Here is an 11352-nt window from a genome sequence, read left to right on the forward strand (position 1 = left end):
CACCCTCCCATTGAGCCGCACGCCTCAGCCCCTTGACTTTTCTATTTTGTATCATTTCTGAGATTTACTTTTTATTTTCAAGTATGCATGAGTGTCTTTGTGTGGTTTTGTGCTTGAGAGGGTAGGTGCCCATGGAGGCCAGAAGAGGGTGTCGGACACCCTGGAGCTGGATCGACATGTGGTCCCGAGCCTCCTGTACTGGGGAATATGAACCAAACTCAGTTCCCCTTTAAAAGCTGTATGTGTTCTTAACTGTTGAGCTATCACTCATTTTTTTTTTTTAACTTCTTGAGACAGGGTCTTATGTAGCAGAGACCAGCCTTGAACTCCTGATCTCCCTGCTTTCACCTTCCAAGGGCTGTGAAATCACCATTCCCTGTTTATTTTGCAATTGGGAATCAAATCCAGGGCCTCTTGCATGCTGGGAAAGTCTCTACCAATTGACCTCTATCCATAGTCTCCTTTATCTACTTAAAAACAAGACAAACAGAAGCTGCAGAGATGGCTCAAAGGTTAAGAGCACTGACTGCTCTTCCATTGGTCCTGAGTTCAATTCCCAGCAACCACATGGTGGCTCACAACCATCTGTAATGGGATCTGATTTTCTCTTCTGGTGTGTCTGAAGACAGCAACAGGGTGCTCATATACATAACATAAATAATTAAAAACAAAACAAACAAAAAACCCTATTCAGATGGCTTGAGAATTTATAACATTTTTTCTGAATAACACAGTACATACCTCCTCACCCAGACTCTCACATTATTATAACTCTTACATCATGTACTAAGACCCATAGCTATTTAAGTGCTTCTGATCCAGCTATTGGAATGATCTGTAATCTCCATCCATAAGTTTATTTTACATTCACTAGCCCATGCCACGGTGGTAAAGCCTGGTCTGGGGTTTCTGATACACTTGAGTTCAGGTTTCAGTATTTTATAAACAAGTTACTGAAGCTCTCAAACCTAATGTATGTAATTAATGTAAAGGAGGATAATGCCAGTGGGCTTCGGGGATATCCTAACGTGTGTGGCAAGCACCTGCTACCTAGCTCTGTAAGTAATTGCCACCATTACTGTTTAGTAATCGGACAGTCCCAATAGTGACAACCCTCTGTCCTTTCAGGCAGCCTTGCTTTTGAAAAGTTTATTTCTAAGAGTCAAATCTGACTGACTTGGAGATGACTCTGAAAAGCTCCTTGAGTAGTTTAGTGCCTTCCTCCCTGGTGCTGAAGGACTTCAGACAAGGTGTGGAACCTCCTAAGGTCTTCTCTTAGAGGAGGATGCTTATTGAAACAACTACTTGCATCCATTTTACTGTCGGGTTCTGGACAAAGCCGTTGATTTTCAGTCTGAAAGAGGAGATCATTCATAGATACTGAGAGTACAGACTGAAGGGGTCAGGGAAATGGCTCTGTGGGTAAAGTGCTTGCTGCAGAGCCTGGACACCTGGGCTCAGCTCCTCGGCAGCCATGTGAGACCCAGGCACAGCAGTGGCTGTCTGTAACCAAGGTGGGGGAAGCAGAAAGGTGGGTCCTGGGGCTCCCTGGGGAGCCAGTCCAGCCAAATCAACGAGCTCCAGGCTCTGCAAGAGACCCTGTCTCCAACATGTAGGAAGAAGAAGGAGCAGGAGAGATGGCTCAGCACTTAAAACCACATACTCCCTACAGCGGACCTTGTTCAATTCCCAGCACCCACCATGGTGTGTGTGTGTAGGGGGGGGGCTTCATAACCCTCTGTACGTTCAGTTCTGGTAAAACAGTGACATTTTCTGACTCCAGGGGCACCAGGGACACAGGCAATGCACTCACATGCATGCATGGGGCAGGAGGGGGGTTGGCATGGGGGCGAGGAACTAAAGAAGATGTCCAACATCAACCATATACATACATACATGCATACATACACACACACACAAAACACACATATACACACATGAACGTGCATTTACTTGCACACTGAAATTTAGAGCAAAGTTGTGGGATATATTTAAATTTATTTTTGTTTTGTTTCTGTTTGTTTGTATGTTTGTTTGTTTTTTACAAAACCAAGAAACTAGTTTCATAAGTTCAAATGGCCTGAAACAACAAGAGAACACACCTGCAGCCATCAGTCCATGGAGCTGTGGAGTGATCTTCAAAGCCACTGACCCCGGAACATTACCTGATGTGTGGATTCACAGTCAATCTTTGCAGAAGATCACAAATCCCAGAGTATTACAACGCAGCAAAATAATGGAGTTCTCAAATAGTTATGGAGCTTCCCTGAGTGCATTGTGAGTAGTTAGAAGAGTAGGCCTGATAAGTAGCCTGGGCCTCCATAATCCTGTTAGAAGTCCCTCCTGGGCCTCCGTCCTCACGGTAGAAGTCCCTTCTGGGCAAGCCTACCAGCTGCCACCAAACCCTGAAATGAGTGTTTATGACAGAGGTTGTAACTGCTGTGCTGTGAGTGGTGCAGCTGCTGTGAAAAGAATATGGAAGCTCCTCAAAGAGTAAACAATATGTCAGCTACCATCACATACTCTGTGAGCCCAGGACTAGGGAAGCTGAGGCGGGAGGATCAAATGTTCCTCCCGCAGGTAACATGACTCTGGAAAACAAAGCAAAACAAAACACAATAATCATTCAAACTGTATTTGTTTATTTAGGGGTGTGTGTGTGTGTGTGTGTGTGTGCCACTACACACAGGTGAAACTCAGAGGACAGACAACTTTTAAGAATTGATTCTCCCTTACCACCATATGGGTTCCTGGGATTGAGCTCAGGGTATTAAGCTATGCTGTAGGTACCTTTACCCACTGACAGCAAGGTACCCTCTTGCCAGCCCCAAACAGTGTGTGTGTGTGTGTGTGTGTGTGTGTGTGTGTGTGTGTATGTGTGTGTGTTATTTCATAGTCTCATATTCTGTCACTCGGCAGCAGGCACCTTGTGGGCACAGAGCAAGCCCTGGCTTACATTGTACTCCCTGCTCAGCATGAAGGACCCTCTTGCAGTTAAGAACTGAATAGATAGATTTGTAAAGGTGTTTGTGTTTAAGCTGGGCAGTGGTGGCGCACACCTTTAATCCCAGCACTCTGGGAGGCAGAGGCAGGCAGATTTCTGAGTTCGAGGCCATCCTGGTCTACAGAGTGAGTTCCAGGACAGCCAGGGCTACACAGAGAAAGAAACCCTGTCTCGAAAAACCAAAAAAGAAAAAAAAAAGATGTTTGTGTTTGGTGTGTATGTGTTTGCCTGTATGTATGTATATGCACTGTGTACATGCCTGGTGCCCATTGGATACCCTGAATCAGGAGTTAACCATCATATGCTCCTGGGAACTAAAGCAGGTCCTCTGGAAGAACAGTAAGTGCTTTTAATTATTGAGCCATCTATATAGACTCTGAATAGGTATTTCTTATATGAAAGGATAATGAGTTACTATACCCATAATGCTGATTAAAAAGATGGATACTGCCTGGTGGCAGTGACAGTAGTGCAGGACTTCAGTCCCAGCACTTGGGAGGCAGAGACAGGTACATCTCTATGAGTTCGAGGCCAGCCTGGACTACAGAGTGAGTTCCAGGACAGCCAGGGTTACACAGTGAAACCCTGTCTCAAAGAAAGAAAAAGAAAAAAACAAAAAAGGGAAGGAAGGAAGAAAATAAGAAAAGAAATGGATATGGGGCTGAAGATGTAGTTCATATACACATACACACACAGCACATACACAGCCCAAGGGTCACATACACCAAGCAAGGTGGGCCATGCCTGTAAGCCCAACACCCAAGAGGCAGAGGGTCAAAAGTTCAAGATCATCCCCACTATGTAGTACCAAGTTCCAGGGCAGCCTGCAACACAGAAAACCCTGTCTTAAATATATGGAAAGCGATATCCAGTAAGGTCTTTGAGAAATTACAAAGTTCTAGACTTGTATTGTCACTACCTAGGGTACAACGATCATTTCTACCTTTAGGGTATGTTTATAGGAAATTACATTTGGCACAATACAGAACTAATATAGCATATAACAGAAACAATTTTTCCCACTGGACCTAGTGGCATAGGTTTGCGATCCCAGCTAACAGGGAAACTAAGGTTGGAGAATTGCACATCTGGAGCCTGCTTGGGTTGCAGAGTGAATTCAAGGCCAACTTGGGGAACTTAATGAGCTCTATCTTGCTGGAGCTGTGGTTCGGTGGAGCACTTCTTCAGCACATGGGAGGTCCTAGATATGCAATCCTCAGAGCTGGGGGGAAAAAAGGAATGGATGTCCCCACTTCTGGTAGCAGTTTAAGAATATAGAATCCAAGGGTCTGCATGTAAGGATTTGTTACTCACAGAACAATTTCTGAGGAAATTCTCAGGAAACCAGAAATAGAAGTAATTTGCTGTTCTTCACCATCTCCCCCACCCCTCCCGCAGGTATCTATCACCATGAAGGTCAGTCGAGCTGTGCAGTTTCAGCGGGTACAAGATCTACCCGGGACACAGCTGGCGCTAGGCCAGGACTGACAAGAAAGTTTTCTGGTTTTTTAATGCAAAATATGAGTCCACATTCTTTTCCAAAAGGAATCCTCGACTGTCCTCTACTGAAGAAAACACAAGAAAGGACCGACCGTCAGAAGAAATTCAAAACAAAAGAACCCGCCAGACAGTCAAATTCCAGCCAGCCATCTCGGGTGCATCTCTTGCTGATATAAAAGCCAAGAGGATTCAGAAGCCAGAAGCTAGGAAAGCTCAGCGAGAGCAGGCTGTAAGGGCTGCCAAGGAAGCTAAAAAGGCTGAGCAGGCATCAAAGAAGACAGCAATGGCTGCAGAGGACCCCACACGGGCAGCGCCTCAACAAAAGGTGAACCCTGCAAAGGTCTCTGCTCCCAGTTGTTGGGAGACACTGATTTGGAAGATCAGCGTTTGAACTAAAGACCTGTCTTTAACAGGAGGAAGAGGAGGAGTAGGAAGAGAAAGAAGAGGAAGGAGGAGAGGAAGAGGAAGAAGTAATTTGATGAAGATATTGCTCCTCTTCTGATTGACATGGACAGACAAGCCGCAGGTGACAGGTAGAGCTGGATTGCGTGGTATATGTGAAAAAGGCAGTCATTGTAACAGTCCCCCGGACCTTTGCACAACTTAACAATAGAGACACCAAGGTACCATTCTGACCTAAGAGCCCAGCATGAAGACCTTAACGCCTGCCAAAATGACAATGAAGACCTAATCCATCAGAGTCCACAGTTCCGGGAACGTCACTAAATGTGCTAACCTTGCTTTTGGCCTTTTGTAATTCTGCTGGTGGCTAACTGTTGTCGCTAACTGAGGCATGACGTAAATTTTGTATTTAAAAACTCATTCTGAGAAAGGTTCAGGACAGCACTTGGTCCCAAACACACACACATTGTGCTTTCCAGCCTCCTCATAAAGACTTCTATTGCCTTAAACTTGTATCTAAGTGGTCTTGTCTGGTAGATTCCCAACAACAATGTAATGTCTACTTTCTAGATAATTCAGTTGCTTTTGATGGGTGGGAGTCAGCTTTGTATGCAGGGAAATCTGATTTCTGTATACTGTTTCTAAGAAAAGATGTCAGCTGGGTATTGCTGGCGCACACCTTTAATCCCAGCACTTGGGAGGCAGAGGCAGGTGGATCTTCAAGTTCGAGACCAGCCTGGTCTACAGAGTGAGTTCCAGGACAGCGAGGACTACACAGAGAAACCCTGTCTCAAACAAACAAAGAACAACAGCAAAACAAAAACAAAAAACAACAGAAAAACAACCACAGAGATTATCTGCCACTAGAAACCAAGACGAGGACAGTTTGATCGCACACATGTCATCTTGACGATACTAGGTCGAGCTCATGCCGCTTATCCCAGAATCTCACATTTTAAAAGCAAGGGCAGGCCATCATGTGTGTAAAATGTTTGGAAGCCAACACAGCAGTAGCCTCAGCTCCTGCATTAGAGGGACACCAGGGCTAGGAAAGGCCAAGAAACTTCTGGATGCTCATACACAAGTAAAGGAAACATGCAGTTCAAATGTGAGCTCTCCCATTCAATGTCTCATTGATCTGTATGTAGTTGTTTCACTCATCACACGGATGAGTGTGATGCATACACAGGCACTGCTAGGTACCTGTTTATCATTGACAGTGTTCATTGATTTACATAGAATTTACTGACGATTGAACTTTTTAATAGTGTTTCCAGTATTCAGGTTAGTGGTTAGCACATGCCTTTAATCCCAGAACTCAGAGACAGAGGCAGTTGGATCTCTGATTCAGGGACAGCCTGGTCTACAGAGTGAGTTCCAGGACAGCCAGGGCTACAAAAAGAAAACCTGTCTCGGAAAAAAAATGCATTTAGGGGCTAGAGAGCTGGCTCAGTAGTGAGAGCACTTGTTGCTCTTGCAAAGGACACATGATTGTTTCCTAGCACCCACATGGTGGCTCTCAACCACCCATTAACTACAGTTCCAGGGGACCCAATGTCCCCTGACTTCTGTGGACATCAGGCATGCACATGGTACACAATATATACATGCAGGCAAAACACTCATACATGTAAGATAAATCTAAAAAAACAACATCTATTCATTTATTTGTGTGTGCATGTGTGTGTGTGTGTACATGTGTGTACACACACATGTGTGCATGTCACTATACATGTGTGGGAGCTCAGAGGACAGTTTTGGGGAATTGGCTCTCTACCACTATGTGGGTCCCAGAGATGAATGAAGACATGTACATTTTATCATCTCTTAATTACAGTGCTAGAATCCTGAAATAAAAGATCACTTGGGTCAGAGAGATGGCTCAGAGGGTTCAGGCACTTGCTGCTAAACCTGAAGATCTGTGTTCATTCCCCAGGGATTTGTACATTTCTTCAGCAATGATCCTCCATTACTCTTTGAGTTCTATTCCCAGCTTTGCTTGATATAACTTAATTAGGGCTTGGGGAGGGGAGGAAAAAGGGAAACTGGAAGATAACGGATGTAGGACACAAAGCTCTGCAAAGTCCGTCCAGAGAGACGAAGGGACACCATGCCAACACTAAGAAGTAGAAGTGGCAGAGCGACTGTGGTCGTGAGCGAGTTTCCATGCTTGCACCCACTCTACTGGACGTCTGCTGCCAAGGAGGAGACTGTGCCATGGACTGAGCTACCGGGTGGATGACGAGAGGAGAAGTGCTGACAGGGGCAGGGCCTGCTGTGGACAGAGAGACGGGCCGCAACACCTTCCTGCTCCATTAAAGGCTCTCTGGGGTCTAGAGGACTCCAGCACAGTGCTCCTTTTACGGCCGAGGTCAAAGAGTGCACCAGGCCTCAACACCTTTGTGTAGCACCTAGCTAAGTGCTTTGCACACAGTGGGCTGAGGGGGGTCCCCGGGTTTTATAGAGGAGGAGGAATGTCATGCTTTTTAAAGCTGGTTCTTGCCAAATAGAAGGGTTGGTTAAGGGTTCACAGGTGTCTGAGGGGACGGTGTGGAACAAGGGAAAAAATGGCTCCCAGAGAGAATAACACTGCCCACCCCGTCACCTGGGCAGCATTTTAAGCCCAGAACTTCAAGGAACAGAATTCTTTCTGAGCTCCCTGCCTTACCAAACACTGATATGTGAGAGTGAGAGCGATTTGCAATGACTTCGAGCTGCGATTTGCTGAAGGATGTCTCATGAAACATTTTCTGATCAACTTATTTGTCCAAGGCTGAGGGTGTAGCTCATCTCACCGGTGGCCTGTGGCTGGAGGGATACAGGCTCCATCGGGAAAGTACTTGTTTTACATCCATGAGGACCTGGTTCGCGCTCTCTCTCTCTCTCTCTCTCTCTCTCTCTCTCTCTCTCTAACTCAGAGATCCGCCTGCCTCTGCCTCCTGAGTGCTGGAGTTAAAAGCACTTGCCACCACTGCCCTGTGAAACCCCAGCACTGAGTAGGCAAAATAGAAGTGCCAGGGTCCCTCGGGCTTGCTGGCTAGCCAGCATGCCCTTCTTGGCAAGTTCTAAACCAATGAGAAAAAAAAAATGTGTGGAAAAAGAGGAGGAAAAGGAGGAGGAAGAAGAGAAAGAAGAGAAGGAGGAGAAGGAAGAGGAGGAGGAAGGAACTGAGGTGATATATCAGTGCTTGCCACTCACATATGTAAGACAGCCCTGAGAGGTGGAGCAGTCTCCTGTAATCCAGGTTCATGGAAGGCAGAGAAAGAGGATCTTGGGAGCAAGCCGGATAGTCCAAGGAGCCAAAATGGCAACCTCTTCATTTAGGGTCCCCGAAGCCTCCACATGGACATGCAAGCATGCATACTAATGCATCTCACGTAAAAGAAGATGGTTTGTTCTATCTGAGAGACAACACCAGAGGTTGTCCTCTGACTTCCACATACATACATGTGCACACTTCCACAAATTCACACACACACACACACCAGGGTTCTACCTCCAGCAATACATAAAACCAAGCATGTGGTGCACACCTGTAATCTTGGCACTCTGGAGGTAGAAGCAGGAGAACTGGAAGTTCAAGGTCATCCTTAGTTACACAGTGAGTCTGAGTGTGGTTGTTCAACATAAGACTGTGTCTCAAAGAGAAAAGGAAGATGTCTATAAACTGGTATTTAGTGCCACATTGAAAATGAACATTATAGGGCTGGAGAGATGGCTCAGTGGTTAAAAACACTGACTGCTCTTCTAAAGGTCCTGAGTTTAATTCCCAGCAACCACATGGTGGCTCACAACCATCTGTAAATGGCATCTGATGCCTTCTTCTGGTGTGCCTGAAGACAGCTACAGTGTACTCATATACATAAATAAATCTTTAAAGAAAAATGAACTTGTCAGGCAGTGGTGGCACACGCCTGTAATCCCAACACTTGGGAGGCAGAGGTAGGTGGATTTCTGAGTCCAAGGCCAGTCTGGTCTACAGAGTGAGTTCCAGGATAGCCAGGGCTACATGGAGAAATCCTGTCTCGAAAAACAAAAAACAAAAAGAAAGAAAAAGAAAGAAAGAAAAAAGAAAAATGAACTTTATAGCCAGGCATGGTGAGCTACATTTTTAATCTCAGCCCTCAGGAGATTGAGGCAGCAAGATCTCTGAGTTCAAGTCTAACTTTGTCTATAGAGCTAGTCTGAAGATAGCAAGGGCTACACAGAGAAACCCTGTGTCAAAAAAAAAGAAATCAAGCTTTCTCTATACAAAGAAAAAGAGGAGGAAAGGAGGAGGAAGAGAAAGAAGAAGAGAAGGAGGAAGAGGAGGAAGAGGAGGAGAATGGAACTCCTCTTTTTCTCTCTTTTCTCTATAGTCCACTGTTATTCCTGCTCTTATCAGCCATAAATGATAGGGTTAGGGATGTTTAAAAGAAAAAAATTAAGGCTAGAGAGATGACTTAGTGGTTAAGAACACTGACTGCTCCTCTAAAGGTCCTGAGTTCAATTCCCAACAACCACATGGTAGCTCACAACCATCTGTAATGGGATCTGATGCCTTCTTCTGTTGTGTCTAAAGACAACTACAGTGTATTCCCGTACATAAAATAAATAAATAAATCTTAGAAAAAAATAAGGAAAGAGAGAGAGAAAGAAAGAAAGAATTAAATAATATTTATTTAGGCCTGAGCCTGTCATGGCATGTGTAAGTGTGGCGGTCAGAGGACAATCTGCAGGATTCAGTTATTTCCTTCTACTATGTGGGTCCTGGGGATGGAACTCAGTCTTCAGCTTAGCAGCAAGCCCTTAATCTGCTGAGCTATCTCGCCAGCCCAAATAGAGGTATTCTAATACTTACTGTTTACTGTTGGCTGAATAGCTGTATCTACACTGTTTCCCATCTCTGTTTATGGACTTTCACACTCATAGGTGCCCAAGACTTTGTACACAGCATGCTTCTAGCTAATAAACATGTGGGTGTGTGCGCCTACATAGTCACACACAGAACACATATATACATATAGACATATAGACATATGTATGTATGTATGTATATATATATGTTGAGTTGGTAGTTGTCACAGTTAAAAGAACATTTTAATAATTGTAATTAAAATCATAGATTCAAATATGTGCTAGATTTTCATAGAATTTAAAGTCACAATTAGACCTTTTCAAGATAAAAATGTCCAGGGTTTGGTTCCTAGCATCTAGGAGTATGAATTCACAATCACCTATAATTCGAGCTCTGTGAGATCCGATGATCTCTTGTGTCATACACACAAAGATACATAATGTGTACACATATAATTTAAAGTACAATAAATTTTTTTTTTTTTTTTTTTAAAAGATTTTATTTATTTTATGTATGTGAGTACACTGTAGCTATCCTCAGCCACCCCAGAAGAGGCCATCAGATCCCATTACAGATGGTTGTGAGCCACCATGTGGTTGCTGGGAATTGAACTCAGGACCTCTGGAAGAGCAGTCAGTGCTCTTAACCACTGAGCCATCTCTCCAGCCCCCAATAAATTTTTTTTAAAAGACTAAAAGCTTAAAATATTTGTTTGAAAATATTTATTTAAATATTGTCTATGAATAGTCACCTTGTAACACAAGGCAACTCTCTTATGCAGGATTTTTGGTAATATTATACAAGCTGGGAATAAAGACTGTGTGACTTTATACACTTTCATTTTCCAAAATAAAAATGTATAATTCTATTTAGAAGGAAATAGGTCTAGCTTAACATGGGGGCTGACAAAATGAGTCTTCCTTGATGATGTATGTTCCAAATATTAAGGGAGATTTTCATTTCAAAGCTGCTCTTAAACTTTCCTTGAAGTGGATATCAACAAACAAGCCCTAATCCATTTTATACCAATCAAATCCCATTTTTCCTGACTGGCACCTTCTAAGGCCAATTGCTACCCTGAGTCCTCCCTTCCAGTTCAAAGACCCAGTATTGTTGATGAAGTGTTACTGGCTTCAAAGTCTTCACAGCTGCCTCTCCTCAGCCACGGAGAGTGCACGGAGAGTGTCACAGATGTTCAGGGTTCTCACCCAGAGTATATGGAGGAAGGGCAGAGCCCTGTTCTCTTCCCTGCCACCTCTGCTTGAGAACCTTGGCTCAGTCAAGCCTGGCTGTGTTTTTTAAGGCTGCCCTGTTTCTTGTGGAGTTGGAGGAAACAGAGGAGGGGCAGGAGAAAATGAGAGAAATTTTCCCTGGCTTCACTGGGAGCCTGCTCTTCCCATCCCCACCCCTATGCCTCCTGCTTATATCCCACCACTGTGCTTTCCTACCATGATGCACTCCTCCCTCAGACAGTGTCTCCTGCTTTGCTGCAGCACAGTATCCCGTTAAAAAAGGTAGTGAAGGCATTTTGTAGAGATTGTAATTTTTACAATTAACTAAGTGGTTTCTCAATACGTTTATTCTTTTTCTTTTTTGGTTTTTTATTTTT

The 11352-nt window shown here is 44.2% G+C and overlaps 1 pseudogene; it reads left to right on the forward strand.

Moving 5' to 3' along the window:
* The first annotated feature begins 999 nt into the window (after window positions 1-999).
* Window positions 1000-5331, forward strand: LOC127689706 (60S ribosomal protein L24-like; annotated as a pseudogene).
* Window positions 5332-11352: the final 6021 nt, after the last annotated feature.

This window comes from Apodemus sylvaticus, chromosome 7 (genome assembly GCF_947179515.1).
Source record: "Apodemus sylvaticus chromosome 7, mApoSyl1.1, whole genome shotgun sequence".
Lineage (NCBI taxonomy): Eukaryota > Metazoa > Chordata > Mammalia > Rodentia > Muridae > Apodemus > Apodemus sylvaticus.